Genomic DNA, 22,643 nt, shown 5'->3' on the forward strand with positions numbered 1-22,643 from the left:
AGCTGAGCGCTCCACTCCCTCCTGCAGGTACAGAGCAGCACCTTCAGCTGCCTCTCCACGGCATTGAAAACCAACCCCGAGACAGCAAGAACATGTTTTCAAAGCTTTAGCCGACACATGAATTCTGCATCAATTAGAGTTAGGTGGAGCGCGGGGGGGGGGGGGGGGGGTGCAGAACAAGAATTCATTGGGAACATTGTGGGTTACGATCCCTCCAAAAGCAACAGCTCTGTAGGGCTGGAGCCCAGATCCTGCCGCCTCTCCTCCCCTCCTGCTGTGATGGACAATGTTCACAGACACACCAAAGTTTACTGCCTCAACACCAAGAATCATTTCCGCATTTCAAAACCCAGCTGAAAATGCACGTTTCCTGTTGGTTAACGCACAGGTTGTTGTGAAACGGAAGTGAAAAAAGAGTTGTGTGAGGGGTGGGAGAGAGAGAGAGAGAGGTTTAACTTTTTTTTAAAAACAACCCTGCGCCCAGACGTCAAGTCCACACCGGGAGAGGCTGCTCCGATTTGTGCATCTCGCTTGAAACATCCCTGTTGAATTGAATGGGATTGGGAAGCACTCTCTTTAATCTGATTGCTGTCAGCGGCAAGTAGTCAAACAAAAAGGCAGACTTCTGAAAGGTTGGTAAGTTTAAATAATTTCATGTCCATAAGCCCTGTATCTAGAGTCTTTTCTGATTTTGGTGTCAGTGGATGTGAATTTGGAAAGATATCCGCTGATCAAACCCATGTAAAAACAACATGAATATAAACGTCAGGTCAAAAAAGGTGATATCCTATCTTGTGTCGAAAGTGCATGGAGAAGATTGGGCAATATTTTTTAAAAAACCTCACTTTAAATATATGACTTGACTTGGTGTCGACTTGTAAGAACTCTTTCCTACGCAAGTACGAAGAGAAGTTACAATTTTGGAACTGTTTGAGATCGCAACCAGGTTTGCCTTTTAAGAGTGACTCTGGAGGCATCAATTATACCGGGGCGATCAAATCTAAAAATTGCATCTTTGCCAAGAAAATTGTTGTGGTAACCTTGGTAATGGTACTTTAATCAGCATCTGCAAAAAAAAAAGTCCACCCGTAAATGAAGTAATTTTTAAAAGAAAATTGGTCATTTTGCAAGCCTTCCTGTGTCACAGCCTTGGCTCAGGAACACATTCTCCTCACCTTTGAACAGAAATTGCAATCCAGTCACTTGAGCACACAATTCAGACTGATACTTCAGTGCTATAGTGAAGGAGGTGCTTTGATTTGGACTAGACATTTAATCAAAGCTCCACGTACCCACCCACCGTACTATTGGCTCTGGATCAAGTTCTGGGAAGTGGGAATAGTGTAGATTTAGCGTAATGTTTTTGTCAGCGCAGGCTTGATGGGCCGAAGGGCCTCTTCTGCACTGTGATCGATGATTCTACTTAAATGGCGTCCCCCCCCCCCCCCCCCCCGACCAACGTCACTCCACCAACACCGCTTAAAGCTGATTTTCTTATCATTTATCTCATTGCCATTGGTGGGATCTTACTGTGTATAATTTCACTCCCTTGATTCCCTATATTGGAATGTGGATACACTTCAGCAATCTTTAATTAGTTGGAAACCACTTTTTAATGTCCTCAGCTTGTGCAATTTATTCTCTTTCTTGTGGACAAAGCCAGGGAGGCTGGTGTTTGTTTAATATTCGGTTTATAGGGGCACATATTAAATAAAATGTTTACTTATCCACCTTAATGTGTTGTATATTATGTGTTTGCACTATAGTTAGAAACATGTACTGTACAAATCTAAGTCCCTATACATACCAGGTACTGAGCTAGTTAAAAATATTTTTTTATTGTATGAATAACTGGTATGCCTAGTTAAATCAATTTCACTGACAGGTGCTGCCGTTAGTCCAAAAATACATTCTGTCTACCGCATGAAGCAGGGTTGTCTATAAATTTTAATGCCAGTGCCATGCCAAATACATCGGCCATACCCAATGATTGGCTGATTGAAAAAAACAGCTTGTTCCTTTGTTTGTAATAGGCAGAGTACAAGCTGTATTCAACCAGCCCACACTTGCAAATCCTAAAACAAAAGGTCTGCTGTTAGATGTGGTTCTGAGAATGGGAAGTACTTGCTGAACAATCCTGAGTGTGCCAAGAGCGACAATAACAACACATTTAAGATCATCAGTCATGCTCGTAATGTGGCTCATTTACGCTCACCAGATACAACATACATCCATACGCAGGGACCCGTTCTCTGCAAACAAAAGGAATATGTTCAAGCGTTGTGCCTCTTTTGAATTATCCAGGAGTTTGGAGAGCATATAGTTTCCTGTTGCTTTCTCCATGGCAAAGCCTTGGCCAATCTGAGCCGACTTGCCAACTTTTCTCCTGTAGTGTAAATTGTTGTGATTGTTCGAAATTTGCCATTCCTGTGTTTGCCCTGATGAGTGCAGAATGAAAAGTTTCAACAACTTGGGCGGAATTCTCTGACCCCCCGCGGGGTCGGAGAATGGCCTGGCGGCGGCGTGAATCTTGCCCCGATGCCGGCTACCAAATTCTTCGACACCGGCGTTTTGTCAGGGGCAGGAATCGTGCCGGTCGGCAGCCGCTGGCAACGGCCTCCCTGGCGATTCTCCGGCCCGCGATGGGACGAGCAGCCACCATTTTTGGCCAGTCCCTCCGGCGTAAATCAAACCAGGTCCGTACCGGCGGAACCTTGCTCTATGGGCGGCCTGCAGAGTCCTTGGGGAGGCGAGGGGGGATCTGGCTCCAGGGGATGCCCCCACGGTGGCCTGGCCCGCGATCGGGGCCCACCGACCCACGGGCAGGTCTGTGCTGTGGGGGCACTCTTTCCCTCCGTGCCGGCTGCTGTCAACCTCCGCCATGGCCGGCGCGGAGAAGAACCCCCCTGTGCATGCGCTGGGATGACTCCAGCACATGCTGGCGCACCCACGCATGTGCCAACTCACACCGGCCGGCGGTGGCCCTTCGGCACCGTTTGGCATGGCGCCAAGCCCTTCTGTGCCGGCTGGCGCAGTGCCAACCCCGCCGGCGCAGCCCTCCTCCACGCCTTCTGAGAGGCCCAATGCCTGAGTGGTTCACGCCACTCCTCGGCGCTGGTATGGCCTGCCCCGTCGGGTAGGGGAGAATCCCGCCCCATGTCTCTCTTTTCAGTGATATTCAAGTTCTATACCACCAAATTACTGTTAAATCAATTTCCATAGAATCTCTACAGTGCAGAAGGTGGCCATTCAGCCAATCGAGTCTGCACCAGCCCTCTGAAAGAGCACTCCACCCAAACCCACTCTCCCATCCTATCCTAATAACCCCTTAACCTATCCTACACATCTTTGGACACTAAGGGGCAATTTAGCATGGGCAACCCACCTAACTTGCTCATCTTTGGACTATGGGAAGAAAGTGGAGCAGTCAGAGGAAACCCTCGCAGACACGGGGAGAAAGTGCAAACTCCACACAGTCACCCGAGGTTGGAATCAAACCCGGGTCCCTTTGCAGCGGTGAAGCAGGAGTGCTAACCACTGTGCCACAGATAGTCTGGCAAAATATTGGGTAAACTTGAGTGCATACTGACCTTGCAAGGTGAAATATATAGGGTCCTGCCCAACGCGGGAAATGCTGTGGGCGGGACAGAAAATTTGGCGGACCATTTAAAGGTCCATTGACCTGTGGCGGGAATTTCCGGTCTCGTAGCGGGATTGACCGGAAAATCCCACCCGTTTCTTTCTTGATTCACACATCTGAGCTGATGTAGTTTAAAACCTGACTGTTAAGCAAATAATCTGTAGAGACAAGCAAAACAAAAGGCCCTCTCACATGGTGTGGATTGGTTCTGAAAAGTTAATCATTGAGTTCATTTCTGTAGTCTTGTCACTTGCATGACTCCTCTTTTGATGGAGGGATTTCTCTTCTCTGGGAAATATTGTGAACTGTGAGGAGGACAGTGACAGTGATGGTCTTAAAGGAAACTTAGGCAGGCTGATGGAATGAGTAGGTATGTGGAAGATTACATTTATTTGCAGAGAAATGATCAGTGTTACATTTTGGTAGAAAGAATGAGGAGAAGCCATTTAAATAATAAAGGGCAGGGTTTTCCGGTCCTTCCTGCCGCAGGCCTGGAAATTCCCACCTGAGGTCAACAGACCTTTTGCTTGCATGTCGAATTCTCCATCCTGCCTGTGACGATTCCCGCCGTGGGTGGGGCCATACGATTTAGGGCAAAGGGCACAATTCTCAAACCTGTACAGAAGCAAATAGACCTGGGTGTATGTGCACAAACATTGAAAATTGAAGCATTTATTACAGGATACTGGGCTTTATAAGTCAAGGCAAAAGTCCGAAAGCAAGCAAATTATGGTGACCTTTTATTGAACACTGTTTCGACCGCAACTGGAGTATTGTATCCAATTCTGGGCACCGCATTTCAGGAAGGATGTGAAGGTACTAGAGAGGGTGCAGAAAATATTTGTGAGAATACTTCGAGGGTTGAGAGACTTTAGTTATTTAAATAGATTGAAGAAACTGGGGTTATTCTCCTTAAAGAAGAGAAGATTGAGTAGAGATTTGATATGGATGTGCAAAATTGTGAGAGGTCAGGGAGAAACTACTCCCATTGGTGGAAGGATTGAATCAAAGAACCAAAGGCGATATGAGGAAAATGTTTTTACGCAGTGCTCTCTGCTTGAACACATAGTGGTTCAATTGTGCTTCAATTCAATTGAAGCACATTCAATTGTGCTTTTTCTGAAGAGAAAGTTTTGCAAGGTGACAGGAAAAAGTGGTGAGTGGGAGTAGCTGAGTTGCTCTTGCAGTGAACTGGCAATGGACAAGGCAGAACAAATGGCTTCCTTCTGTGTTGTAACCGTTCTATGATTCTATGTATCACGACAGCTAATGTTGACTTAAGACATATTTGTGTATCTCCTTGGTAACTCTGATAAGCTCTGCTCATTCTATTTGAATGAAAGTAAAAATGCCAACTGCAAAGTACTCTGATAACCCTGAAGAGCCGAAGACTATAATGTTATCTTTTCTGAGGTATCAAAATGAAATTCATGAAGGAAAATCTTTCCCCTTCAGTTGATTCTGAAACAGTGACCCTCATGGTTTCTGAAGCAGGAAGAGAAAATTGTAAAAAGTAGTGCCACAATCCACTTTCTACTATCTTTGTGCAGCTTCTGGTCAGAGGGATGGTTTAGGTTGTCTTTTCTTGGGAAAGTGATTTTAGCTTGGTTGTTGTACAGTTCTCAGAATGACAGCATGAGGATATGTGTTTGACCACAATTGTGATGTTGCATCATCCTACCTGTCATATGTTAAGAAGCATTGAAGTACCATTGGTGAGCCATTGATGAAGTGTCTCACACTGAGGAGGTCTCAGAAACCATCTGAAATCAACATCTCTTATTACTTGCAGAGGATGTTACACGGGAATCTTTTTGGTAACTGCATATCTATCTTTTAGAGAAAAGCTCAGCCTTTGATGAGTTTGCAATCCACTGCAATACAAATTTAAAAGAATGTATGGTTGTTTTGAGTTATATGATTGTGATTTTAAAAAAAAATACAATTCCTTGTTACCAGATGGAATTAAATATAAAATGTATCTTGCCCTTGTTTCTGTTTGTGAAAGCTGCCACTTATCTGTTAGAGCCTTGTGTTGCATTGGTGAGGAGCTTATGAATAAAGAATGAAGAATATTCCCCATCACTCCTATCACAATATGGTGATTGTTATGCAAAAATAACTACACAGTTGATATGGCAAGTGCAGGTGGCAGAAGACTAACTGTTTGAATGAAAAGAGTATCATACATGTATCATAGAATAGAAGGCAATGTACAAGGCTGTTAAATCAAGGTATACAGGTTGTCATAAACGATAGATAAGAGATCTGAAATTGCATCATGTTACTAATTTCATGTTAGTTTTCTGTTGACATTGTTTGACACTGCTGTCCATGCCTTGATTTACGATAGCATTCACACAAAAGCTTTAAATTGTGGTGATTGAAATCTGCATTGTGACTACAAAGAAATGCAATGCCCTGTTTCGTTTATTGTGGAACCTTATCTCTCTCAACCTTTCCGCACCCTGATGGTGTATTGGTCAGACTTTCATCTGTTTCTGTAGCTAATTATTCCTGGAGCAGGTCACTAGTCTGTCGGGAGCGGCTTCCTGCTTGAGGGGCATTACACTACATATACCAATCATAGCCATACTCACATACACACACACTGACACACACACACAGACATAGACACACACAGCCACACACACACACAGACAAACTAAGGGGCAATTTAGCACAATCCACCTAACCTGCACATTTTTGGACTGTGAGCACCCGGAGGAAACCCACACAGAGAAGGGGAAACATGTAAACTAGACTCCAGGCCAGAATCAAACTCTGATCCCTGGCACTGGAGGCAGCAGTGCTAACTACTTTGCCATCGTGCTGCCCTGTCAAAATTATACAGTACATATACTTTTGTTTTAACAGATTTTTAAAATCCCATCCTTAAAGTTACAACGCCACTGTGCAGAGTTGGCAGGGCAAACCCTTAATCCATCTCATTGATAGCTCCAAAAAAGCAATGCAAATTCATATTGAAGCCAATTCATGGTCTCCACAAGATCCAAGATCCAAGCTGGCAAGAAAAGGCATTGGGAGGGATTCTCCGTTTCTGAGACTAGGTGTTGACGCCACGCAGAATTCGTGGAGTTCCACGACAGCAAAACTGGCGCCACACCTGGACCGATTCCACTACTGTTAAGGGGCTAGCTAGCACTGGCGCCATGTGGAACACAATCGATTCTAATGAGAAATGGTGCCGGATTCGCCGGTTTCGCGATCGGCACTCAGGAGGCTGACAAGCTGCAGCCGCATATACACACTTCACTCCGCACACACACCTTCCCAGCCAACAAGATCACTGCAAGGAGAGCAGTTCCACATTTCACCGATGTCGAACTAGAGACCCTCCTGGACGCCGTGGAGCAGAGGAGGGTGGCCCTATACCCTGGCCCGGGAAGGAGGCTGCCAGCTGCTGCCTTTCGTTGCGCCTGGGCGCAGGTGGCAGAGGCGGTCAGTGCCACCAGCAACACCGTCTGTTCCGACCAGCAGTGCCAGAAGAAACTGCGCGGCCTCCTCAGGGCGGCCACAGTGAGTTGGCAACACTGTGCCCCGGCACCAACCCAAGTCCCACATATCCATACGTCGACCCCCCCCCCCAACCAACCCGGAGGGCGGCCGAATCCCCACTCTGCACCACATGCCGGGTGCTCTAGCCACAGAGGCCACCAGCTGCCCACCCCCTGGGCTGCATGCATTGGACTGTCTAACACTGTCATTTTCTGTTTGCCCGAGACCCAGGACACCCCGGAGCTCAATTCAGATTTCCCGTTACAGCTGTCTCCAACACCCTCCATCATCCCAGAGACACTCACCTCGGTTGGGCACTTTAGTGAAGAAGCTCCTGGGGCACCCTCTGGTGCTCACCACACAGCTGCTCTGGTACAGCAGGTGGAGGTAGGCACTGCCGAGGGGGCGGACGCTCGGAGGGCAGGCCAACCCGAGGAACGAGCTGTCATCCAGATGGGTCTCGGCCTTCTGGAACACACAGTCCCATCCATGGTGGAGTTGCAGTCGCAGAGCCAAGGAGTACATGAGGGGTTGTCGGTGAGCATCCAGCACCTGCAAGTGCAGTTGGAGTAGTCCAAGCAGGAAGTGGTGCTGCAATGCGTGCCACCCAGGCCAACACCGCACGTGTGGCGTCCGCGGTGGAGGCATTGGGGAAGACGGTTTGGGCTGGCTGGCAAATTATCGCCCGTGTGATTTTGGAGTCGGAACCTATTCTCTGCCCATTCGCGTTTCACGTATTTGGTGTCGGCAAACAAAGAATCCCGCCCATTGTACCTCATCTTGGGCTTGATCTCATGCTTGATCTCAACCAAAAGGCCAAGAAGTGATAACTATATAACATATATAATCACGAAATAAAGTGCTGCCTGGTTTCTGAACAATAGAACATAGAACATTACAGCGCAGTACAGGCCCTTCGGCCCTCGGCGCCGACCTGTCAAACCACTCTGAAGTCCATCTACACTATTCCTTTATCGTCCATATGTCTATCCAATGACCATTTAAATGCCCTTAGTGTTGGCGAGTCCACTACTGTTGCAGGCAGGGCATTCCACACCCTTACTACTCTCTGAGTAAAGAACCTACCTCTGACATCTGTCCTATATCTATCTCCCCTCAATTTAAAGCTATGTCCCCTCGTGCTAGACATCACCATCCATGAAAAAAGGCTCTCACTGTCCACCCTATCTAATCCCCTGATCATCTTGTATGCCTCAATTAAGTCACCTCTTAACCTTCTTCTCTCTAACGAAAACAGCCTCAAGTCCCTCAGCCTTTCCTCATAAGATCTTCCCTCCATACCAGGCAACATTCTGGTAAATCTCCTCTGCACCCTTTCCAATGCTTCCACATCCTTCCTATAATGCGGCAACCAGAATTGCACGCAATACTCCAAATGCGGCCGCACCAGAGTTTTGTACAGCTGCAACATGACCTCATGTTGCCTCTACAATAAAAGCTAACACACCGTACGCCTTTCTTAACAACCCTCTCAACCTGGGTGGCAACTTTCAGGGATCTATGTACATGGACACCAAGATCTCTCTGCTCATTGGATTGGATTGGATTGGATTTGTTTATTGTCACGTGTACCGAGGTACAGTGAAAAGTATTTTTCTGCGAGCAGCTCAACAGATCATTAAGTACATGAGAAGAAAAGGGAATAAAAGAAAATACATAATAGGGCAACACAACATATACAATGTAACTACAAAAGCACTGGCATCGGATGAAGCATACAGGGTGTAGTGTTCATGAAATCAGTTCATAAGAGGGTCATTTAGGAGTCTGGTGACAGTGGGGAAGAAGCTGTTTTTGAGACTGTTCGTGCGTGTTCTCAGACTTCTGTATCTCCTGCCCGATGGAAGAAGTGGGAAGAGTGAGTAAGCCGGGTGGGAGGGATCTTTGATTATACTGCCCGCTTTCCCCAGGCAGCGGGAGGTGTAGATGCAGTCAATGGATGGGAGGCAGGTTCGTGTGATGGACTGGGCGGTGTTCACGACTCTCTGAAGTTTCTTGCGGTCCTGGGCCGAGCAGTTGCCATACCAGGCTGTGATGCAGCCTGATAGGATGCTTTCTATGGTGCATCTGTAAAAGTTGGTAAGAGTCAATGTGGACATGCCGAATTTCCTTAGTTTCCTGAGGAAGTATAGGCGCTGTTGTGCTTTCTTGGTGGTAGCGTCGACGTGGGTGGACCAGGACAGATTTTTGGAGATGTGCACCCCTAGGAATTTGAAACTGCTAACCATCTCCACCTCGGCCCCGTTGATGCTGACAGGGGTGTGTACAGTACTTTGCTTCCTGAAGTCAATTACCAGCTCTTTAGTTTTGCTGGCATTGAGGGAGAAATTGTTGTCACTACACCACTCCACTAGGTTCTCTATCTCCCTCCTGTATTCGGACTCATCATTATTCGAGATCCGGCCCACTATGGCCGTATCGTCAGCAAACTTGTAAATGGAGTTGGAACCAAGTTTTGCCACGCAGTCGTGTGTGTACAGGGAGTAGAGTAGGGGCGCCGGTGTTGAGGACTATTGTGGAGCAGGTGTTGTTGTTCATTCTTACTGACTGTGGTCTGTCGGTCAGAAAATCGAGGATCCAGTTGCAGAGTGGGGAGCCAAGTCCTAGGTTTTGGAGCTTTGATATGAGCTTGGCTGGGATTATGGTGTTGAAGGCGGAGCTGTAGTCAATAAATAGGAGTCTAATGTAGGAGTCCTTGTTTTCGAGATGCTCTAGGGATGAGTGTAGGGCCAGGGAAATGGTGTCTGCTGTGGACTGATTGCGATGGTATGTGAATTGCAGTGGATCGAGGCGTTCTGGGAGTATGGAGGTGATGCGCTTCATGATCAACCTCTCAAAGCACTTCATTACGACTGAAGTCAGGGCCATTGGTCGGGAGTCATTGAGGCACGTTGCCTGGTTCTTCTTTGGTACCGGTATGATGGTGGTCTTCTTGAAGCAGGTGGGGACCTCGGAGTGGAGTAGGGACAGGTTAAAGATGTCCGTGAATACCTCTGCCAGCTGGTCCACGCAGGCTCTGAGTGCACGACCAGGGATCCCGTCTGGGCCCGTCGCCTTCCGAGGGTTCACTTTCAGGAAGGCCAATCTGACTTCGGAAGCTATGATGGTGGGTATGGGTGAATTATGGGCTGCTGGGGCACTCGCCAGCGGATCGCCATCCACACTGCCAAGAATCTTACCATTAGCCCAGTACTCTGTCTTCCTGTTATTCCTTCCAAAATGAATCACCTCACACTTTTCTGCATTAAACTCCATTTGCCACCTCTCAACCCAGCGCTGCAGCTTATCTATGTCCCTCTGTGACGTGTAACATCCTTCCGCACTGTCCACAACTCCACCAACTTTAGTGTCATCTGCAAATTTACTCACCCATCCTTCTACGCCCTCCTCCACATCATTTAAAAAAATGACAAACAGCAGGGGCCCCAAAACAGATACTTGTGGTACACCACGAGTAACTTGACTCCAGGCTGAACGTTTCCCATCAACCACCACCCTTTGTCTTCTTCCAGCTAGCCAATTTCTGATCCAAACTGCTAAATCACCCTGAATCCCATGCCTCTGTATTTTCTGCAGTAGCCTACCACGGGGAACTTTGTCAAACGCTTTACTGAAATCCATATACACCACATCAACTGCTTTACCCTCATCCACCTGTTTGGTCACCTTCTCAAAGAACTCAATAAGGTTTGTGAGGCACGACCTACCCTTCACAAAACCGTGTTGACTATCTCTAATCAAATTATTCCTTTCCAGATGATTATACATCCTATCTCTTATAAACCTTTCCATGACTTTGCCCACAACAGAAGTAAGGCTCACTGGTCTATAGTTACCGGGGTTGTCTCTGCTCCCCTTCTTGAACAACGGGACAACATTTGCTATTCTCTAGTCTTCTGGCACTATTCCTGTAGATAAAGATGAGTTAAAGATCAAAACCAAATGCTCAGCAATCTCCTCCCTAGCTATCTAGGGGACTTATCTATTTTCACACTTTCCAGAATTGCTAACACCTCCTCCTTATGAACCTCAAGCCCTTCTAGTCTAGTAGCCTGAATCTCAGTATTCTCCTCGACAACATTGTCTTGTTCCTGTGTGAATACTGATGAAAAATATTCATTTAGCACCTCTCCTATCTCCTCGGACTCCAAGCACAACTTCCACTACTGTCCTTGACTGGCCCTACTCTTACCCTAGTCATTCATTTATTCCTGACATACCTATAGAAAGCTTTAGGGTTATCCTAGATCCTACCTGCCAAAGACTTCTCATGTCCCCTCCTGGCTCGTCTTAGCTCTCTCTTTAGGTCCTTCCTAGTTAACTTGTAACTTCGAGCGCCCTAACTGAACCTTCATGTCTCATCTTTACATAAACCTCCTTCTTCCTCTTGACAAGTGTTTCGACTGCTTTAATAAACCACGGTAACCTCGCTCGACCACTTCCTCCCTGCCTGACAGGTACATATTTATCAAGGACACGCAGTAGTTGTTTCTTGAACACGCTCCACATTTCCATTGTGCCCATCCCCTGCAGTTTTCCTCTCCATCCGATGCATCCTAAGTCTTGCCTCATCGCATCATAATTGCCTTTCCCCCAGATATAACTCTTGCCCTGCGGTATATACCTATCCCTTTCCATCACTAAAGTAAACGTAATCGAATTGTGGTCACTATCACCAAAGTGCTCACCTATCTCCAAATCTAACACCTGTCCTGGTTCATTACCCAGTACCAAATCCAATATGGCCTTGCCTCTCGTTGGCCTATCTACATAGTGTGTCAGGAAACCTTCCTGCACACATTGGACAAAAACGGATCCATCTAAAGTACTCGAACTATAGCGTTTCCAGTCAATATTTGGAAAGTTAAAGTCCCCCATAACAACTACCCTGTTGCTTTCGCTCCTCTCCAGAATCATCTTTGCAATCCTTTCCTCTACATCTCTGGAACTTTTCAGAGGCCTATAGAAAACCCCTAACAGGGTGACTTCTCCTTTCCTGTTTCTAACCTCAGCCCATACTACCTCAGTAGACGAGTCCTCAGCAAACGTCCTTTCTGCCACCGTAATACTGTCCTTGACTAACAATGCCACCCCTCCCCCTCTTTTACCACCTTCCCTGAGCTTACTGAAATATCTAAACCCCAGCACCTGCAACAACCATTCCTCTCCCTGCTCTATCCATGTCTCCGAAATGACCAAAACATCGAAGTCACAGGTACCAACTCATGCCGCAAATTCACCCACACTGGGCGCAATTCTCCCATCGGGAGACTAAGTCCTGACGCCGGAGTGAAAACCGGAGTGTTTCACTCCAGCGTCGGAGGCTGTTCCCAGCCCCCTATTCTCCTGCCCCCGGGGGGGGGCTAGGAGTGGCGCCGCGTCATTTACGCGCGCTGGGCCTTGGCGCCGCGTAAAAGCAGCGGCGCGTAAATGACGTGACCGGCGTCGCGTAAACGTCATCTCCCTGCGGCCGCCCCGCAAGAAAATGACGGATCGATCTTGCGGGGCAGCGGAGGAAAGGAGGTCCTCCTTCAGAGAGGCCGGCCCGCCGATTGGTGGGCACCGATCGCGTGCCAGACCTCTTTTGAGCCCCCCGCCCCGGTGCAGGAACCCCCCTCGCCCCCCCCCACAGGCCGCCCCCCCCCCCAGCGTTCCCGCGCTGTTCCCGCCGGCATCAACCAGGTGTGGATGGCGCCGGCGGGAACCTGTCGTGTTGGGCAGGCCGCTCGGTTCCCAGGACCTGCACTAAGGACAGGATGCTATCTCAAGATGAGATAGGGGAGGGAAGATATTTGATATAAATGGAGGGTTGTTGTAGACAGGGAGAGCACCGTCGGAGGAAGTAAAAGGGAAGTGGGAGGAGGAGCTGGGCCTGCGGCTGGATGGAAGGGTGTGGAGCAAGATTTTGTATAGGCTAAATTCCACCTCATCATGTGCCAGGCTGAGTCTGATATAGTTTAATAGTTCATCGAGTCTGATAGGTCACAGGACGCACTTTTAAAACATTTTAAATTTAGAGTACCCAATTCTTTTTTTTCCAATTAAGGGGCAATTTAGCGTGGCCATTCCACCTAACCTGCACATCTTTCGGGTTGTGGGGCTGAGACCCACGCAGACAAAGGTAGAATATGCAAACTCCACAGAGACAGTGACCCGTGGCTAGAATCGAACCCGGGTCCTCGGTGCTGTGAGATAGCAGTGCTAACCACTGTGCCACCGTGCTGCCAAAACACAGAGCGCACCTGACTACAGCGTGTTTGACTGGGTTTTTCCTCGGAATAGAGGACTGGGTTGTCTGAGGGGGCCGGTGAACCATTCACACATGTTGTGGTCCTGCCCTAAGTCGTTTGAGTTCTGGGTCTCCTTTTCTGACATTATATCGGAGATTGTGAGGGTCAGGCTGTAGCCGTGCCCATTGGTGGCGATCTCGCCCGTGCTCCTGGAGTGGAGGAAGGTGGATGTCCTGACCTTCGCCTCTCTGATAGCCCGGAGGTACCTTCTACTTGGTTGGAGATTGTCAGCGATGCCTAAGGCCTCGGTGCGGTTGGGGAATGTGTCAGCATTTCTGAGACTGGAAAAGATTAAGTTTGCCATTTGAGGGTCGGAGGAAGGTTCTATTCTAGGTGGAAGCCATTCATCATCTTCTTTAAGGGCTTGTTGATGGCCAGCATCTAGGTGGGGGGGATTGGGGGGTAGGTTGGGGAGGGATGGGGTGGTACAGGGTTATTGTTATTATTTCATTAAAAATAACAAATTATTTGTATTCTATTGGATTGCTTTGTAATTTAAAAAAAATGTCATTGTTGATTTTTATATTTTTATGATACATAATCCAGTAATCACAGTAATCTCAAAAGGTTAATGCTTGCATATTTACTGAGCTCCCTCGGAGAAGCGAGCAGAGACACACAAAACAGAAAGAGAAAATATAATTATTCAAACAAGGAATCTTCTGACTATTTACATAGTCATCCCCTCCCACCCTGTGTCTGCAGACTCTATCTGGCAGTTCTACCCTGGTTAGGTTTCTGACATTGGCCGTGCGTGTATCTGCCAACATGCTGGTGTTATCCCTGTTTCTCCCTCTTATCCTCGGGCCTGTCCTCCGCAGCCATGCTGCCTGTATCCCATGGCCCCCCCTGTGGGCTTTTGCCTCCCCCTCCCTCCCCTCCCTTTTCCTTTGCGTTTTGTGGCTCGCCTGCGCCTCTCCCCCTCCCCACCCACCCTGTTGGTTGCTAGCTACAAACAGGTTTTGGAACAAGTTGGTGAACGTCTTGTGGAAGCCCTGTTCTGACCCGCGAATGGTGAATTTTATTTTCTTTAGCTTCAGGCATACCGACAGGTCGGACAGCCAGTCTACAATTGGAGTGGAGGAAGGTGGATGTGGGATGATGGAGGAAGTGGGCGGTGCTGCCAATTGCCAGCCGAGCAGGATTCTTTGGCGGGCGATTAGGGAGGCAAAGGCTAGGATGTTGGCACCCCTCCTCATGAAGAGTTCTGGCTGTTGTGAGACCGGCCTCACCCATATAGCCTTGGACATTGCCACGGAGAAGGCTGTCCAGAACCCGACAAGTCTGGGGCAGGCCCAGAACATGCGGGTGTGGTTGGCCAGGCCACCCTAACACAGTTTGTCCTCCACCTCCGAGAAGAACCTGTTCATTCGGGCCTGGTTAGGTGTGCTCTGTGCATCATCTTTAGCTGCATTCGGCTCAGCCCTGCACATGTAGAAGTGGAGTTCACCCTGTTTAGGGCGGAATTTGTTTTGGGATTGTTTGAACAGTAATCCCTCCAGCTCCGTCCCACTCCCTTGTGGGTTCACCGGGAAGATTTTGCTCAAGTTGAGTTTGTAGCCCGAGAAGGTTCCAAACTCCTTCATGAGCTTCATGATCACTTCCATACTGGCTTGGGGGGTCCAAGATGTAATGGGCAGGTCATCTGTATTGAGAGACTCTATGCTCTCTGCCTCCTGTCTGGATACATCTCCAGCCTTTTGCCGTTCTGAGGGCAATGGCCAGTGGCTCGATTGCCAGGACGAACGACAGTGGGGACAGCGGGCATCCCTGCCTTGTGCCTCTGGGCAGTTGGAAGAATTTAGAGCTGGTAGTGTTTGTCCTAACGCTCGCCATGTACGTGCTGTATAGAAGCTTCACCCAGGCGGTGAACCCCGACCCAAGCCCAAACCACTCCAGTACCTTTATGAGGTACTTTCACTTGACTCTGTCAAAGGCCTTTTCTGCGTCAAGGGAGATGATCACTTCTGGTGTTCTCCCCCCAGATGGGGTCATTATCACGTTCAGCAGGCGCCTGATGTTTGATGTTAGCTGCCTGTCCTTGACAAAGCCCCGTCTGGTTCTCTGCGACCACCTTTGTTAAGCAGCTCTCCAGCCGTCTTGCCAGCATTTTAGCTAGAATTTACGGGTCTACATTGAGCAGCGAGATAGGTCTGTGGGACCCGCACTTGGTTAGGTCTTTGTCTTTCTTGGATGTCAGCGATACTGAGGTTTGTGCCAGTGTTGGAGGCAGGGAGCCCCTTACCAGCGAGTCTGTGAACATCTCCCACAAGTGAGGGTATAATGCTGGAACAAATTGTTTCTAGGAGTGTGGTAGTCACCACTGTTTGTATAATACGTGTATTAGAGGTAATACGGTAAGGCTCCTGTACTACAGGTACGGGGGTAGATCCCTGCCTGCTGGTTCCGCCCAGTAGGCGGAGTATAAATGTGTGTGCTCACCGAGCTGCTACCATTTCTAGTAGCAGCTGCAGGAGGCAACACATCTCTGCTTAATAAAGCTTCGATTACTCTCCACTCTTGTCTCGTCGTAATTGATAGTGCATCAATTTATTAAGCAGAGACATGACAGCGATGGAACTGCGCATCAAGCCTGATCGCCCGCAGCTGCACCCGCAAGCAGCCAACGCTGCTTCGGCCTTCGTCCACTGGCTCGCTTGTTTCGAGAGCTACCTCCGATCCGCGACGGACCAACCCTCGGAAGAACAGAAACTCCAGGTCCTCTGCTCACGGGTGAGCTCCGATATTTTCCCCCTTATCCGGGATGTGCCTACTTACACAGAAGCAATGGTGGAAGAACATTATATCTGCCCAATCAACAAACTGTACGACAGGCACCTCCTGTCCACAAGACAGCAATTCCCTGGTGAGTCTTTAGATGATTTCTGGCATGCCCTGCACATCCTGGCGAGGAACTGTGATTGCCAGGCAGTTTCGGCAGTCGAACATACTGAACTTTTAATCCGTGACGCTTTTGTTACGGGCATGGGGTCAGCGTACGTCCGCCAGCGCCTATTAGAAGGGGGTACGCTCAACCTTGCGGCAACCAGGCAACTCGCAAACTCACTGACTGTTGCCTCCCGTAACGTACAGTCGTACGCCCCCGACCACACAGCGCCCTTATGGACATCATGGACCCCACCAGCGGCCGCCCCCAGCCAACCCAAAGCCTGCGCTGCGCGGCAGCCAGCCAACTCCAGGGGAGCCCAAATGCTACTTCTATGGCCAGACAAAACACTCCCGGCAGCGCTGCCCGGCGCGGAACGCAATCTGCAAGGCCTGCAGGAAGAAGGAACATTTAGCTGCGGTGTGCCAGGCCCGGTCGGTCGCCGCTGTATCCAGGCCCATTGTTCCCACACCCCCTCACGTGCGACCCCTGCGCGCCATTTTCGTCCCCGGAGCCCACGTGCGGCCCGTGGGCGCCACCATCTTCACCGCCGCCCGCTGCATGCGCCCCCTGGGCGCCGCCATCTTCGGCGCCATTTTGGACGACGCCTCAGGACCCCTGCTTGTCGAACACCTCATCTGGCCACTCATCGCCTTCCTCCGCCGCCGACCAGCCTGGGGCCTTCCAACACCAGTCGCAGCTCGCCTCCATCACGCTCGACCAGTCCCGGTCGCACAACCTCGCAATCGCGACGACGACAGTGAAAGTTGATGGGCATGAGACATCCTGCCTTCTGGACTCCGGGAGCACGGAAAGCTTCATCCACACCACTACGGCAAGGCGCTGCTCCCTCGCGGTACACCCTGTTACCCAGAGAATCTCCCTGGCCTCCGGATCCCACTCCGTGGAAATCCGGGGGTACTGTATCGCCACCCTCACCGTCCAGGGCGTAGAGTTCAGCAACTTCCGGCTCTACGTCCTCCCCCACCTCTGCGCTGCCCTGTTACTCGGCCTGGACTTCCAGTGCAACCTCCAAAGCCTAACTCTAAAATTCGGCGGACCCCTACCGCCCCTCACCGTTTGCGGCCTCACGACCCTCAAGGTCGACCCACCTTCCCTGTTTGCAAACCTCACCCCGGATTGCAAACCCGTCGCCGCCAGGAGCAGACGGTACAGCACCCAGGACAGGACCTTCATCAGGTCAGAGGTCCAGCAGCTGCTGCGGGAAGGCATTATTGAGGCCAGCAACAGCCCCTGGAGAGCCCAAGTGGTAGTAAAGACTGGGGAGAAATACTGGATGGTCATTGACTACAGTCAGACCATCAATCGGTACACGCAGCTCGACGCGTACCCCCTCCCACGCATATCTGATATGGTCAATCAGATTGCACAGTACCGGGTCTTTTCTACAGTGGACCTGAAATCTGCCTACCACCAGCTCCCCATCCGCAAGGCGTACCGCCAATACACTGCGTTCGAAGCAGACGGCCACCTTTACCACTTCCTTAGGGTTCCCTTCGGCATCACTAACGGGGTCTCGGTCTTCCAAGGTGAGATGGACCGAATGGTTGACCGGTACGAGCTGCGGTCCACCTTCCCGTACCTAGATAACGTCACCATCTGTGGCCATGACCAGCAGGACCACAACGCTAACCTTTTCAAATTTCTCCACACCGCCAAACTCCTTAATCTCACGTACAATAAGGAGAAGTGCGTGTTCCGCACCAACCACTTAGCCATCCTTGGTTATGTGGTGCAAAATGGAGTTCTAGGGCCCAACCCCGACCGCATGCGCTCCCTCATGGAACTCCCACTCCCTCACTGCCCCAAGGTCCTCAAATGATGCTTGGGGTTTTTCTCCTATTCCGCCCAGTGGGGCCCTAACTATGCGGACAAGGCCCGCCCACTCATCCACTCCACAGTTTTCCCCCTGACAGCTGAGGCCCGCTGGGCCTTCAACTGTATCAAGGCCGACATCGCCAAGGCCGCGATGCACGCGGTCGACGAGACCCTCCCCTTTCAGGTCGAGAGCGATGCATTGGACGTCGCCCTGGCCGCCACCCTCAACCAGGCGGGCAGACCCGTGGCATTCTTTTCCCGCACCCTCCATGCCTCCGAAATTCGGCACTCCTCCGTCGAAAAAGAAGCTCAAGCCATCGTAGAAGCTGTGCGGCACTGGAGGCATTACCTGGCCGGCAGGAGATTCACTCTCCTCACTGACCAACGGTCGGTTGCGTTCATGTTTAATAATACGCAGCGGGGCAAGATCAAAAATGATAAAATTTTAAGGTAGAGGATCGAGCTCTCCACCTACAATTACGAGATTTTGTATCGCCCCGGTAAGCTCAACGGGCCCCCCGATGCCCTATCCCGAGGTACATGTGCCAGCGCACAAGTGGACCGGCTCCGGGGCCTACACGATGGTCTCTGTCACCCGGGGGTCACCCGGTTCTTTCACTTCATAAAGGCCCGCAACCTGCCCTACTCCATTGCGGAGGTCAGGGCTGTCACCAGAGATTGCCAAGTCTGCGCAGAGTGCAAACCGCACTTCTACCGGCCAGATAGAGCGCACCTGGTGAAGGCCTCCCACCCCTTTAAACGTCTCAGCATGAACTTCAAAGGGCCCCTCCCCTCCACCGACCGAAACACGTACTTCCTGAATGTGGTTGATGAATACTCCAGATTCCCCTTCGCCATCCCATGCCCCGATATGACGTCTGCCACGGTCATTAAAGCACTCAACAGCATCTTCGCCCTGTTCGGTTTCCCCGCTTACGTCCACAGCGACCAGGAATCCTCCTTTATGAGCGATGAGCTGCGTCAGTTCCTGCTCAGCAAGGGCATTGCCTCGAGCAGGACGACCAGCTACAACCCCCGGGGAAAAGGGCAGGTGGAGAGGGAGAATGGGATGGTCTGGAAGGCCATCCTGGTGGCCCTGCAGTCTAAAAATCTCCCGGTCTCCCACTGGCAGGAGGTCCTCCCCGACGCGCTCCACTCCATCCCATCGCTACTCTGCACTGTGACTAATGAAACCCCCCATGAACATCTCCTTGCCTTCCCCAGTAAGTCCACCCCCGGGGTTTCGCTCCCAACGTGGCTGGCAGCTCCAGGACCCGTCCTCCTCCGCAAACATGTGCAGCTCCACAAGGCGGACCCGTTGGTCGAAAGGGTACAGCTGCTGCATGCAAACCCGCAGTATGCCTACGTGGCGCACCCCGACGGCCGCCAGGATACAGTCTCCCTCAGGGACCTGGCACCAGCTGGTTCCCCACCCACGGCCCCACACCACTCAACACCCCCCCTCTGATTGCCCCGGCGCCACCCACCCTGCACCCAGTGCACCTCACTACAGCCCCCGCCCCAGGTCGGTCCGCCCTCCCACTGGTTCCACCCGGGGATGAAGATGAGGACAACACGGTCCCGGAGTCACAGGCGACCAAGCCGGTGCCTGCATCACCACCGGGACCGAGGCACTCACAGCGGAGGATCAAGGCACCCGACTGGCTAAATTTGTAAATTTTCAAAAGACTGCAAAACGTTAAATTCTCACATACTTGTAAATAGTTTTTCCACCACACCCGCTAGACTCTTTTTTAACAGGGAGTGAATGTGGTAGTCACCACTGTTTGTATAATACGTGTATTAGAGGTAATACGGTAAGACTCCTGTACTACAGGTACGGGGGTAGATCCCTGCCTGCTGGCTCCGCCCAGTAGCCAGAGTATAAATATGTGTGCTCACCGAGCTGCCACCATTTCTAGTAGCAGCCGCAGGAGACAACACATCTCTGCTTAATAAAGCCTTGATTACTCTCTACTTTCGTCTCATCGTAATTGATAGTGCATCAAGGAGTCTGTCAGGAATCTATCCGGCCCCAACACCTTTCCTGCCTGCATGGAGATAATCTCCTCCATGACTTCCCCCAGTTCTAATGGTGCGTCCAGGCCCTGTCTACTATCTTCCCTCACGACCGGCATGTCAAGTTCCTTCGAGGAGCTGCTCCATCTTCGTGTCCCCCTCGGGGGGTTCCGAGGTGTACAACCGCTGGTAGAAGGCCTTGAATGCTTCAGTGACCTTTACCGGTTTGGCTACCAGCCTGCTGTTGTTGTCCCTACCCTGCGCTATTTCCCTTGTGGCTGCCTGCTTCCTCAGCTGGTGAGCCAGCAGGCAGCTGGCTCTGTCTCCGTGTTCATAGAAGGTCCCCCATGTCTGGTGGAGTTGTTGCACTGCTTTCCTTGTTGACAGCAGGTCAAAGCCCATTTGTAGCTTTTTCCTCTCTGCCAGAAGCTCTACGGTCGGGGCGGCGGAGTATCGCCGGTCTATCTCCAGTATGGAGTTGACCAGTTGTTCCCTAGCCGCCCTCTCTTCCCTGTCTCTGGCGCATTGTAAGCAATAATTTCGCCCCTGATCACAGCCTTCAGCGCCTCCCAGAACATGGAGGGTGAGACCTTCCCATTCTGGTTATTGGTAATGTACCCGTTTATGGTCTGTGACATTGTTTTGCCTGGTCTAACCAGCATGTGGCTGCAAAAAAATACTTTTCACTTTACTTCGGTACACGTGACAATCAATCAATGTGGGGCGCTGGGCCCGGCCCATCTCCAACCTCACATCCATGTATTGTGGAGCGTGGTGGGTGGTCGAAGATTACAATTGCGGAGTATTCCACTCCTACTACCCCTGGGAGCACCAATGTCCCTACTATAAAGAATTTGATCCTGGTATATACTCTGTGTACCTGGGAGAAGAAGGAGAACTCGTTCTCCCCTGGGTGTGTGAACCTCCATGGGTCCACAGCTCCAATCTGTTCCATGAAGGTGTTTAATTCCTTCGCCATGATTGATTATTGCCCCACTTTGGGGTTTGATCTGTGTATCCCTGGGTCTTGTACATAGTTAAAGTCTCCCCCCATAATCAGTCAGTGTGTGTGTGTCGGGTTTGTCCACCATGGATTTCTTTATGAACTCTGTGTCACCCCGGTTGGTAGAGTACACGTTAACAAGGACTACCGGTGCCCCTTCCAGGATCCCAATAACCACGACGTACTATCCTCCTGGTCTGTAACTGCTCTCGTCGCTGCACACAGTGTCCTCTAATTGCGCAGCATGGCCACCCCCACCTAGCTCTCGTCTCCTAGCATGAACGGTAGGTCTGTCCTATCCAGCCTTTTCTTACCAGCAATGGTCCTTCTCCCTCAGGTGTGTTTCTTGGAGGAAGACTATGTCGGCCTTCATATTTTTCAGGTGGGCAAAGACTCTGGATTTTTTCAATGGGCCTTTACGCCCCCTGACGTTCCAGGTGACTATTTTGGTGGGGGGCTTCTATCCCCCCCCTCCTGCGGGATCAACCATACTTACCATGTGGACATGCCCCTGCACTCCGGGGTTTTCCTTTGTTATATCGGCTTTAATGGCGCCCTGGAGTTCCTTCATAAGGAATTCCCTCCATCCGCTCACCGGGGAGGAGGGGCTCGGTGTGCAGCCTGGTGGTCCCTCTCGGTCGGGTGTGGCAGGGTTTCGTCGCCCCGCGGATTTGCCGTCTCCTCAGTTCGCCTCTCCAGGCTTTTGTTGCCTTTTCCTTCTTATCATCCCCTGGAGCAGCTGCTGGTCGGCATGACTATTCTTGACGTTGTTGGAAGAGAGTGAGGAGTATTTGTTCCTGATTCTAGCGGGCGATTTCGAGTTTAAAGTACCTAAATACAAATTTTCAGGAGGAGAATCACTTTTCGTGCGTCCGCTCAGCAAATCCACGTCACCAGAAGAAAATATTTTGCAATAAAAATGTTTTTAAAAAACACATATTGTGATCCAGTGTAGCAGCCCGGACTGGATATACCCACCCTCCCAAAACTCCCAGAATTAGCTGGGACCCGTGCCTCAGCTGTCCATCGGAGATCAGAACACTCAGTATAACCTTCTTGGTCTTTGTTTACATTACAAATTTAATTTGTTTATTTGGTCCATGGAAATATATCAAATTAAAATGAGGAAAAGCATTGTCTGCCTTTCTATTCGTCGTTTCCCCCTCACAGCTGTTAAAAATTAGCAGTTACCTTGGCTGCCAATAAAACACAGATTAATAATTAATTGGCTTGAAAATAGAGGTAACTGCCATTTTCTTCTTGCCTGTTAGTGCACTTTTTGAAATTTATGGAACTTATCTGAAGCAGAAAAAGCTTTTATGCACATGTCTTTGAGACCACGGAATTCCCTTCTCGTGTTAGTAACTGACGTTACAATGTCAATATTCTAGATTAGACTGGATAGGTAGTTAAAGGAAAATGGGC

At 50.1% G+C, this 22,643-nt stretch overlaps 1 protein-coding gene and 1 long non-coding RNA gene across 2 annotated transcripts in view; one reads left to right on the top strand and one right to left on the bottom strand.

Annotated features, from left to right (window-relative positions):
• The first annotated feature begins 401 nt into the window (after window positions 1-401).
• The window catches only part of adcy7 (adenylate cyclase 7), a 244,168-nt gene continuing 221,926 nt past the window's right edge, over window positions 402-22,643 (top strand). Inside the window, exon 1 of the mRNA XM_072518226.1 lies at window positions 402-632. The gene's annotated coding sequence lies outside the window, so the exon portion shown is untranslated. The remainder of the gene's footprint in view (window positions 633-22,643) is intronic.
• Window positions 4,012-22,107, bottom strand: LOC140384823 (uncharacterized). Its single transcript, XR_011933152.1, has 2 exons — window positions 21,715-22,107; window positions 4,012-4,255 (listed from the first exon to the last, which is right to left on the bottom strand). It is a non-coding gene; the product is annotated as an uncharacterized lncRNA (long non-coding RNA).

Source organism: Scyliorhinus torazame, chromosome 10, assembly GCF_047496885.1.
Source record: "Scyliorhinus torazame isolate Kashiwa2021f chromosome 10, sScyTor2.1, whole genome shotgun sequence".
Lineage (NCBI taxonomy): Eukaryota > Metazoa > Chordata > Chondrichthyes > Carcharhiniformes > Scyliorhinidae > Scyliorhinus > Scyliorhinus torazame.